This window comes from Ammospiza caudacuta, chromosome 21 (assembly GCF_027887145.1).
Source record: "Ammospiza caudacuta isolate bAmmCau1 chromosome 21, bAmmCau1.pri, whole genome shotgun sequence".
NCBI classification, from domain to species: domain Eukaryota; kingdom Metazoa; phylum Chordata; class Aves; order Passeriformes; family Passerellidae; genus Ammospiza; species Ammospiza caudacuta.
Genome location: NC_080613.1, coordinates 8797189 through 8809044, shown reverse-complemented (window position 1 = coordinate 8809044; position 11856 = coordinate 8797189). Strand labels below are relative to the sequence as shown.

The window sequence follows — 11856 nt, the reverse complement described above, 5'->3', positions numbered from 1 at the left end:
GATCCCCTTATCAGTGACACCCCCAACCAAAAGATCCCCTTATCAGTGACTCCCCAACAAAGGATCCCCTTATCAGTGATATCCACAAAGGACCCTCTTATAAGTGACCCCACACAAAGGATCCCCTTATCAGTGACCCCACACAAAGAATCCCTTTATCAGTCCCTTACCAGTGACCCCCTCAATAAAGGATCCCCTTATCAGTGACCCCCAACAAAGGATCCTCTTATCAGTGACCTCCCCAATGCATGATCAGTGACCCCCAACAAAGGATCCTCTTATCAGAGACCCCCCAAACACAGATAATCCCGTTATCAGTGAGTTCCCCACCTGATTCCCTTATCAGTGACCCCCTCCCAAACACACATAATCCTTTTTTCAGTGACCCCCCAAACACAGATAATCCCGTTATCAGTGCCCCCTCATGTGATTCCCTTATCAGTGCCCCCCCATGTGATCCCCTTATCCCCCTGTGCTGCCAGTGCAGGATCCCAGGCACTGCAGTGACCCCAAACTCATTCCAGAATAAAAACCCCCACACTCCCAGGCAGCTGATTTCATCCACCTTTACTGTGGTCCCGCTGTCACAGGAGGGGTCAGGCAGGGTCCCCCCCACAGCTGTGGGCTTTGGGGCCCTGCTGTCATTGCTCTGTGACAGGGCAGGATTGGGGACAGCCTCTGCTCTGGGGGTGCTGCACTGGGCATGGGAAAGGGATTCCCACACACCTGAGCTCCAAAACTCCTTATTCCATCCCAGGAGCTGATTTGGAAATTGTCTGAATTTGTACCAACGTCACTGGGAGCATAATTTGGTTTCGCTGTATAAAAATCGATTTCCCTGCTAGGATGCAATGGCTCCTGCCCTTCCCCTGGGGTTCCATGGCCCACGGGTGCCAGGAACATCTGATACACTTTGGGAATCTTCTTATACACACTGGGAATCTTCTGATACACATTGGGGATCTTGTGATACACATTGGGAATCTTCTAACACACATTGGGAATCTCCTGATACATGTTGGGGATCTTCTGATACACACTGGGAATCTTCTGATACACACTGGGAATCTTCTGACACACATTGGGAATCTTCTGACACACCTTGGGAATCTTCTGATACACACTGGGAACCTTCTGATATACATTGGAAATCTGATGCACATTGGGGATCTCCTGATACACATTGGGTATCTTGTGATACACCTTGGGAATCTTCTAACACACATTGGGAATCTTCTGATACACCTCGGAAATCTTCTGATACACCTTGGGGTTCTTGTGATACACATTGGGAATCTCCTGATACACATTGGGGATCTTCTGACACACACTGGGAATCTCCTGTTACACATTAGAAATCTTCTTTTTTTTTCCCCTGCCAACCAGAAAATTCTGGTCATGAGACACTGATCAGGGCATTTTCTAGCAATGTGCTTCTGTGATGAGAGCAGATCCAGCAGGGATTTGCTGATATTTTCCAATCCCTGGGATGAAGGGTATCCAGCAAAAATCAGTGGGAAGGAATCTTGTGGCCTTCATGGGAGGACCATGAGGGATTTATTGTCAGGACCTGCACTGGATGGGTTTGGTGTTGCTGGGGAGTGAGGCTTCAGGGGGTGCTGGTAGCTCTGGTTTTACATCTGCAAATGACAAACATGGAGAAAAGAGAAGAATTTGGGATTAGCCAAGAGGAAAGATTCTGGAAGGGACAGTAAGGTCCTCTGAAAACCTCAGCTATCCTGATTGCAATTAAACACCCAGCAATTAACTGCAGAAAGGAGCTGAACAGCTTTGCTCAAAGGAGAAGTTTGATTCCCCTCCCTGATACATCCAAGTGATGTATCATTGATCTTCCCTGATCTTCCTGGAACCTTTGCAAATTCCTGGCTCCCATTGCAGGATGGCAGCTGCTCCTTCCTTCTTCTTCTCCTTCACACACCCTCAATCAAGGCATCAGTGAAGGGACACATCCCCTTTCCCTTCCCTGATCAGGACCCAGCTGTTCCTTTAGGGGCAGGTGAAATTCTGGACATGTTTTAGCACCCCCTGTGCACACAAGTCCCCTTCCTCCCCTCCCACACAGCTCATGGGGCAGTGGGAAGGGAATGGCTCAGCCTTGAGCCTTCCCTGGAGTGTCCAGGGCCAGCTCCAAGCTCCTGGCAGAAGCAGGAGGTGACAGGCACGGCGTGACCCTGGGGCAGCTGCCTGGGAATGTTTGCTCAGCAGTGACTCAGCCAAACCAGTGCAACCAGTACGGGTGGGGCACACCCCTGCCGTGCTGAGATCCCTCTGCCTGCTGCTCAGAGCTGAGCTCACTTTCACAGGGAGCTCTGGCACCTGGGCAGTGCAGTCAGGTGATGCTGGAGAACTTTCCATGCCTTGGCTGGGGCAGGGAGAGGAGCCAGGATGGTCCTTGCTGTATCCACTGTGCCAAACTAGGGCTGTGCTTTATCTGAAGACCCATTGTGCTTCAGATGTTTGCTTTAAATGGGCCAGGAAGGGAAGACTGGATGGTCCTTGCTGTACCCACCATGTCAACCTGGGGCTGTGCTTTATCTGCAGAGCCACTGTGCTTCAGATGTTTGCTTTAAATGACTCAGGGAGAGGAGCCAGGATGGTTCTTGCTGTGCCCACCATATCAAACTGGGGCTCTCCTTTATCTGCAGAGCCATTGTGGTTCAGATGAAGGGTTTAAATGGGCCAGGGAGAGGAGCCAGGGTGGTCCTTGCTGTATCCACTGTGTCAAGCTGGGGCTGTGCTTTATCTGCAAAGCTACAGTGGTTCAGATGTTTGCTTTAAATGGGTCAGGGAGGGAAGACTGGATGGTTCTTGCTGTACCCACCATGTCAAACTGGTGTCAAACTGGGGCTCTCCTTTATCTGCAGAGCCACTGTGCTTCAGATGTTTGTTTTAAATGGGCCAGGGAGAGGAGCCAGGATAGTCCTTGCTGTACCCATGCCAAACTGGGGCTCTCCTTTATCTGCAGAGCCACTGTGCTTCAGATATGGGCTTTAAATGGGCCAGGGAGAGGAGCCAGGATAGTCCTTGCTGTACCCATGCCAAACTGGGGCTCTCTATCTGCAAAGCCATTGTGCTTCAGATGTGGGCTTTAAATGGGCCAGGGAGAGGAGCCAGGGTGGTCCTTGCTGTACCCACCATGACAAACTGGGGCTGTGCTTTATCTGCAGAGCCACTGTGCTTCAGATGTTTGCTTTAAATGGGCCAGGAAGGGAAGATTGGGAGGCAAGGTCAGGGATCTCTCCTTGCCAGCTTGGTGTATGGTGCTGAGTTTTGGTGTTTGGCAGGGTTATAGGTTACAAAGTGTCCCAGGGACACAGAGCTCTGGGGGAGCAGGTGACATCCTCTTGTGCCCCTAATCCCATCCCACAGCATGTCTGTCCCCTTTTCCAAAGGCTGCTGTTTGCTCTTCTGCCAGGGGCTGGAATGACATTTAACAACAAAACCAGACAGGAGAAATAAAGCAGGGGAGAAGAGAAACCTCTGCAGCTTGGTTCTGGGAGCACAGATGGGCAGTGTGGAGGTGCCCTCACCCCTGGCTGAGCCTAGCTGAGCCCTGTCCCCCTGTCCCTGCAGGTCTGGGATGAGATATGAGGATGTCCCTGTCCCCCAAACCCACACTTACCCTGGTGCTGGCTTTGGGACATGTGGATGAACCCATGAGTCCTACTTACTCTGGTGCTGGGTTTGGGACACACGGATGTCCCTGTCCCAAAGAGCCCACACTTACCCCTGGTGGTAGCTTTGGGGCACATGGATGTCCCTGTCCCCACACTTACTCCAGTGCTGGCTTTGGGACATGTGTATGTCCCTATTCCCAAAGACCCCACACTTTGGTGGTGGCCTTGGGGCACATGGATGTCCCTGTCCCCAAAGAGCCCATGCTTACCCTGGTGGCTTTGGGACATGTGGATGTCCCCAGATACCCCACACTTACCCCGGTGCTGGCTTTGGGACACATGGATGTCCCCATAGAGCTTGCACTCACCCTGGTGATGGCTTTGGGGCATGTGGATGTCCCCAGATACTCCACACTTACCCCGATGGTGGCTTTGGGACATGTGGATGTCCCTGTCCCCAAATACCCCACACTTACCCCGGTGCTGGTTCTGTGGCGCTGCCTGTGCCGGGCAGGGCGGTGGCTCCCGTGGCTCCCGGCTGCACAGGCTCCTCATCCTCCTGGCCACATAGCCGCAGGCTGGGGGCACAGGGGACACCTTTGTGACACCGGGAATCAGCAGCCCCCCCAAAGCAGCCTCCCCAGCCAGCCCAGGACCCCAGCACAGGGAGGGAGGGACTGGATTTCCCGGGATAAACGGGATTAACTGGGATAAACAGGACTTATTTCTGTGCCTGCCATCCTGGCTGTGCTCCAAACCCCCCCAGCACCAGCCCAGACCATGAAACACGCAGAGTATTTCCCCTGTAAGCTCTCTCCCCAAAGCAGAGGTTTCCTTACCGTTGATTATTACTCAAACCATTTTCCCGTGGCTCAGCAGATCTGTCCTTTGCAGCTGTGCCTCTCTCTGCTCTCGCAGGCAGCTCTGCAGCACTGACTCAACAGCTCGGCTTCCTCCTTCCCCCTCCCTCCCTGCCTGCCTGCCTGGCTCCCTCCCCCGGGGATGCTGCTCCCGGAACGCCCGGGGAGGGCTCAGCCTGGCACTGCCCCTGGAGGGGTTGCTGGTGTTGCTTTGTGGCTGTTGGAGGAGCTGGGTTTGGGGTGTGGGAGGTGAACCTTGTGCTGTGATCTCAAACTGAGCTGGAGAGGGTCCCTGCAGTGGGCACTGAGCTTGTGTGGGGCACAGGTGAGGAAAGGAACCTTCCCTCTCCTCTGCTGCTGCTCTCTTAACACTGAAGGGACAGTTTCAGGATTGCAGGATGGTTTGGGTTGGAGGGGATGTTGAAGATCATCCAGTTTCAACCCCTCTTCCATGGGCAGGGACACCTCCCACTGTCCTTCTGTCCCCATGTCAGACCTTCAAACCCTCTGATACCCATTGTATGAGGGTGGTAGGAATGACAATCCCTAACAGACAAAATGTAGGCAGAGGATTGTCCTTGGTTTTTCCAGGGTTTTTACCCCATTGCACCTCCAGAGCACTGATTTAGTCCTGACTAAAGCCAGCTACTGAAGAAATGCAGCTTTTGTGCATCCTTTGCGAGACCTTGCTGCTATTTGTGCTTCTCTGTGCTCCTTAATCCCAGTCAGGTGAATTCTGAAAGCTCTTGCTTCACCCTCTGGCCAGGGCAAAGTGCTTCCCTTCCTATCTCTGCACCAAGCCCACACTGATCTGGGCTGGTTGGACTTTGCTTTCCATGGCCTTGCACTCTGTGGTTTGTGTCAGGCTGCTTGAGCCCATAATTTCTGTGGAGCAGCACCCAGAGCTCCAGGATTTTGCAAAAACCAGGGCACTTCTCTCAGTGCTGACCTGAAACCAGAATTTTACTGACAAAGAGACTCCTCAGCCTCTTGATTCTATACCAGATGTGCAAAAATCTCTAAAAAATGAGCTGTCACATTAATCCATGTGCTGCAAACAGCCTGCCATGCATCCCAATGTCTTCCATCCCAATTCCTGCTGCCCCTGTGTGAGGCTGGCTGGAGATGGGGCTGGAGGTCAGGAATGGAATATTCCCAGTCAGGGAGACCCCAGAGCCTCCCTGGGCTCTGCTCAGGGCTGGGCACTGCCCAGGGCAGCAGTTCTGGCTCCTGGGCAGGGGAATTGCTGGGTCAGGCCCTGCCTGTGGCTCTGGGGCCATCGCTGGGCCTGGAGCAGGGCCTGGCCCTACTCTGACCTCTGCACACAGGGACAGACTGGGGGACACACGGACAGACAGGGACAGAGAGGGACAGGCAGGGACAGACTGGGATACCCAGGGAAAGTCAGGGACACTCAGGGCTGAGGGCCCCTCTCACTGGGGCTCCTCTCCAGGCTGAGCAGCCCCAGCTCCCTCAGCCTTTCCTGGGCACAGAGATGCTCCAGGCCCTTCCTTATCTCTGCAGCCTCTGCTGGTGCCATTCCAGGAGCTCCCTGACCCTGCTGAGGAACCCAAGTGGACTCAGCACTCCACATGTGGCCTCTGTTGAAACCTGCAAGATCTGTAGGTGTTAAAAATATCAAGGAAAAAACCCCAAACCCTGAGCAAGACCCTCCAGACCACCCCTGTCATGGTGTTCACAGGAGTCTGAGGATGAGGGAAGAGATGAGGATCTGACTCCATGTTTCAGAAGGCTGATTTGTTATTTTATGATATATATTATATTAAAGCTATACTAAAAGAATAGAATAAAGGATTTCATCAGAAGGCTGGCTAAGAATAGAAAAGGAATGATAACAAAGGCTTGTGACTGACTGAGACAGTCTGGACAGCTGGACTGTGACTGGCCATAATTAGAAACAACCACAAGAGACCAATCCCAGATGCACCTGTTGCATTCCACAGCAGCAGATAATCATTATTTACATTTTGTTCCTGAGGCCTCTTAGCTTCTCAGGAGAAAAAATCCTAAGGAAAGGATTTTTCATAAAAGATGTCTGGGACACACCCCCATGAACCTCTCAACCCCAATCCCTCTGGAGGACCCATTGTCCCAGTTCCAGATGAGCTCAGCAGGACAAGGAGGATGCCTGAACCTTGTGAAGGTGTCTGGAGGGCTGCTCTGCTCCTCTGAGGTGTGGCTTCCCCAGGCTGCACACCCCGTGTGTGGGTGTTCTCCTCTCGGGTGTGCAGACACGTCCCTCTAGATGGTGCTAAGATAAAGAGAAAAGGTGGGTGGGGAGAGGCCTGGGAGTACGGGCTGCCCCTCCGGGCACTGCTGGGCTCTCCTGGGTGAGGAGATCATCTTCCTCTCCATTTTCCAGCACTCCTGCAGGTGCTCCTGGCGTCTACTGGCAGCAAACACATCCCAGATTCTCCTTCCACTTCCAATTGAGACTGCACAAATCCATCGTGACTTTAATCAGTGCATCTGCTCCTATCCATGCACGAGACCAGACAAGTGGGTTTTTAATGGCAAAAATCCATCTTGGCTGTTTTTCCCTCTTCAAACCAGTTTTTACTGAGCAGCACAACTCATCAGCTGTGTCCTCTTCTATCTCATGCATCATTAACCAGAATCTTCCCCAAATTCAAGCATAGATAATGTATGATTTATTGATGTGGGCAATCAAGAGAGAAGCCAGCCTGGCTGCCAGAGAACAGCAAGGATTGTTGAGAATTAGTGTGAAGGGAAGTCTTTTACATCTATGGCTGAGCAGATTTCACTGTGGAGTCTGACATGGGCAGTAAATGAGCTGTTGAAAGAGAGCTGCTGTTAGAAGAGACTGTAAAAAGGAATAGCCCTGTTCAGGTCTGCTTCTTTTTAAAATTTATTTATTTAATCTGTAAAAATATTTAATATTTATTACTTTTATATTTAATATTTATTATTTTAATGGTTATTATTATATTTTTAGATAAATCTATATAGTTATATATTTATATTTGTATTGCTTGTATAATTTAATTATTTTTATATTTATTTATTTTAATTTAATTTTATTTTCTTCTTTTATTTATTTTTTTTATTAAATATAAAATGTGACAGTGTTCACAGGGGTCTCAGGTTGAGGGAAGAGACGAGGATCTGACTCCATGTTTCAGAAGGCTGATTTATTATTTTATGATATATATTATATTAAAACTATACTAAAAGAATAGAAGAAAGGATTTCATCAGAAGGCTAGTTAAGAATAGAAAAAGAAAGAATGAATAACCAAGGTTTGTGGCTCAGGCAGAGAGTCGGAGCCAGCTGACTGTGGTTGGCCATTAATTACAAACAACCACATGAGACCAATCCCAGATGCACCTGTTGCATTCCACAGCAGCAGATAATCATTGTTTGCATTTTGTTCCTGAGGTCTCTCAGCTTCTCAGGAGGAAAAATCCTAAGGAAAGGATTTTCCATAAAAGATGTCTGCGACAGAGAATGACTCTGTGAAGCTCTGAAGCAGGACAACTGAGTTCCTCACCCCGTGCCTGTGCAGAGGGAGATGATTTCCTGCACCCTGATGGCCCCAGGGCCCAGCCTGCAGGGGTGGAAATGGCAGCGGCACCATGGCAGGGCTGGAATTGAGAACCTCCGGTTGCCCCCCAGGTGTGTGACACTGCCCAGCCTCCAGGTGGGTTTTGGTGTCCCTCCTGTTGCTGTCACAGCCCTGGCAGCTGCCCTGCTGTCCCCACTTCCCTCACCCACAGACAGAGGCTGTGGCATGTTTTAATTACTCCCCAATCTAGATTGGTTGGCCTGAGCTTTGTATGTGGTTTTCAGTGGAGAAAGATTCCTTTGGCCAAGTTTTCTTTCCAAGAATGGCTCAGCTCCATTTGTGACGAACCCATAAACTGGATTAAGAGCTCAGTTAGAGATTTTCTGGCGTTTGAAACCCATAATCTGGGCTGGGTTTCCAGAACAGCTCAGTCTCCTTGTAAGCAGCAAATTACAGCCAGAAGTGCTCAGCACTTTGTGATTTGTGTCAGGCTGCTCTAGCCCATGGTTTCTGTGGAGCAGCACCCAGAGCTCCAGGATTTTGCAAAAAGCAGAGCAGTTCTCCCAGTGCTGATGTGAAACCGGAATTTTACTGACAAAGAGGCTCCTCAGTCTCTTGATTCTACTCCAGATGTGCAAAAATCCCTAAAAATGAACTGCAAACAGCCTGTCATCCATCCCAATTCCTACTGCCCATGAGCACAGAATGTCACCTGAAGGTCCTGAGGGACCCCATCTCCAGCCACCAACCAGCCTGATGCCATTTCAGACCCTCTCCATAACCTGTGGGTTCTGCACAGGCCTGAATTAATCCACAGCTGTTCCAAGGAGAGTTGTGGAGCTAAATCATAGACTTTCAGTTTTGGGTTGGAAGGAACCTCATAGCCCACCCAGTGCCACCCCTGCCATGGCTGGGTCACCTCCAACTTCCCAGGCTGCTCCCAGCCCTGTCCAGCCTGGCCTTGGGCACTGCCAGGGATCCAGGGGCACCCTGTGCCAGGGCCTGCCCACCCTCACAGGGGAGAATTTAATTCTACAATCCAGCCTAGCCCTGCTCACTGTCATTTTAAACCATTTTCCCTTGTTCCATCACTCCAGACCCCTGTCCAAAGCCCCTCTCCAGCTCTCTCGGAGCTCTTTTAGAGAAATGCACCAATTTTTCCCACTTTGCTGGTGGATTTTACCCTCAGCCCTGCTACACCTGCCCTTCTCCCAGAACTCCAGCTTAGCTCTGTGGTGACACCTTTCATGGAACACCAGCTTGTTTAGAAGGGAATAAAGCAGGGAAAGTGCATTTAGGGATCTGATCCCATTCAGAAGAAAGCCCAGTGTCCCCACAGAGGCCTGGCATGATGGGCAGAGTGCCCAGAAGACCCTTGCAATAGCAATCCATGGCTGTGGATGACAAGACATGGAAGAGGATTGTTTTGGGAGCCAAAGCTGGCACTGTGCTTCTCCAGATGCTTTGTTCTTGGCATGGACAGTGGGGAATTTCTGTTGAATCAAACATTCCTCAGCTGGCTGTGGCTCTTGTCATCCTGGTGGCCTCTTTGTGCCACTGGCCCAGCCTGGCTCTTTCTCTCCAGTCCTTGGAAACAGGATATTTCTGAGTAATCCATCCCAATATTCACAAATTGAGGAGAGATCAAGGTGACTCCGAGCTTTTTAGGGCAAAATCTCCAAAATCCTTTCCCTTCCCCAGCCCTTGGCACGGTGACATCCTTGCTGGGAGGGAAGAGAGACACCCACACAGCTCAGAACAGCCAGCCACGACATGGAAAATGCCCAGCCCAGCGAGGTTTCAGGAGGAGGAGCAGACATGGCAGAGCCTGGGCTGCGTCAGCAGAGTGGTTTGTGCCCTGTGGGGCACGGGCAGGCGTTGGCAGTGATGCCAGCTGGGTTTGGCACATGCCCAGGCACCAGGGCCAAGGCAGGAGCTACCTCAGGGTGTATTCCATCCCTGCTGTTTGCCAATCATTCCATTGGTGTGGGAGCCAGTCACTCCAACATTGTGTGGGCGAATCACTCCATTGGTGTTTGAGCCAATCATTCCAACGTTGTATGAACTAATTCAACGTTGTGTGAGCCAATCACTCCATTGGTGTTTGAGCCAATCATTCCATTGATGTGGGAGCAAATCACTCCAACGTTGTGTGAGCCAATCACTCCATTGGTGTGGGAGCCAATCATTCCAATGATGTGTGAACCAATCCAGTGGTGTGTGAGCCAATCACTCCAACGTTGTGTGAACCAATCATTCCAATGGTGTGTGAGCCAATTCAATGTTGTGTGAGCCAATCACTCCAACGTTGTGTGAGCCAACCATTCCAACAGTGTGTGAACCATTATTCCATTGGTGTGTGAGCCAATTACTCCAATGGTGTGGGAGCCAATCACTCCAATCTTGTGTGAACCAATCATTCCAACGTTGTGTGAACCAATCATTCCATTGGCTTGTGAGCCATCTCCCTGCCTGGCCTCCTTGCTGCTGCCATCCTTGGCAGGGCATCTCCAGCCACTACTGGCAGCCTTGGAAGAAAGAGTGTTTTGGGATAATTTGCCTGCATAACACCAGATAAAAATTCCATGCAGCTCCTCTGGAGGGACCTCCTCTCCTCCCAGAAATGAGGGAACAAATGGCTCAGAGCTTCAAGGACTTGTGTGTGTGCCCTTCAGCAGCCTGTGCCATGTAGGGTGGCCATAAAAACCCAGGCAAACCAGGTCTTACATGGAAAACCCAGGTGTACATGGAAAACAGTGCCCAAAACCCTGATAAATTGGGATATTTTACCTTCCTTCTTATACCCACAGCCAGATAGGTGTCAGAAAGATTTTGATGTGGCGCAGTTTAGTCTTGACTAAAGAATAAATGTCATGTAGGTAATTTTGGCTTCCCTTGCCATTGCACCATCTGAGGGGTCATGCACAGAGTGTTCTTTGGATGTTCCTGACCATCCCTGCTCCACTTCCCTCAGGGTGACCAGCTCATCACTGCCCTTCCTCTGGACCCCCTTGCACTGTCTGCAAGGAGGTTTTGGGCCATAAAAACCCAGGCAAACCAGGCCTTACATAGAAAACCCAGGTGTACATGGAAAACAGTTCCCAAAATCCTGATAAACTGGGATATTTCACCTTCCTTCTTGTCCCAACAGCCAGATGGGCGTCAGAAGGGATTTTATATGGCACAGTTTAGTCTTGACTAAAGACTAAATGTAATTTAGGTCATTTGGGTGCCCCCTTGCCATTGCACCATCTGAGGGCTCATGCACAGAGTGTTCTTTGGATGTTCCTGACCATCCCTGCTCCACTTCCCTCAGGGTGACCAGCTCATCACTGCCCTTCCTCTGGCCCCCTTCCACTGTCTGCAAGGAGGTTTTGGGCCATAAAAACCCAGGCAAACCAGGCCTGGCAAGGAAAACCCAAAACCTCAGACCTATGTGGAAAACAGTGCCCCAAACCTTGTAAATTGAGATATTTCATCTTTCATCTTATAGCCACAGCCAGATGGGTGTCAGAAAGAATTTGATGTGGCACAGTTTATTCTTGAGTAAGGTCATTTGGGTTCCCTTGCTGTTGCATCATCTGAGGGCTCATGCACAGAGTGTTCTTTAGATGTTCTTGACATCCCTGCTCCACTTCCCTCAGGGTGACCAACTGGTCATTGCCCTTCCTCTGGCTCCCTTCCACTGTCTGCAAGGAGGTTTTGGGGTGCCATAGAAACACAGGCAAACCAGGCCTTACATGGAAAACCCAAAAACTTAGACCTATGTGGAAAACAGTGCCCAAAACCCTTGTAAATTGAGATATTTCAT

General features: G+C 50.5%; 1 long non-coding RNA gene across 1 annotated transcript; it reads right to left on the bottom strand.

Moving 5' to 3' along the window:
- Positions 1-568: 568 nt before the first annotated feature.
- On the bottom strand, positions 569-4614 carry LOC131566944 (uncharacterized). The gene is made up of 3 exons (XR_009275606.1): positions 4478-4614; positions 4115-4216; positions 569-1640 (listed from the first exon to the last, which is right to left on the bottom strand). It is a non-coding gene; the product is annotated as an uncharacterized LOC131566944 (long non-coding RNA).
- Between the last annotated feature and the right edge of the window lie 7242 nt (positions 4615-11856).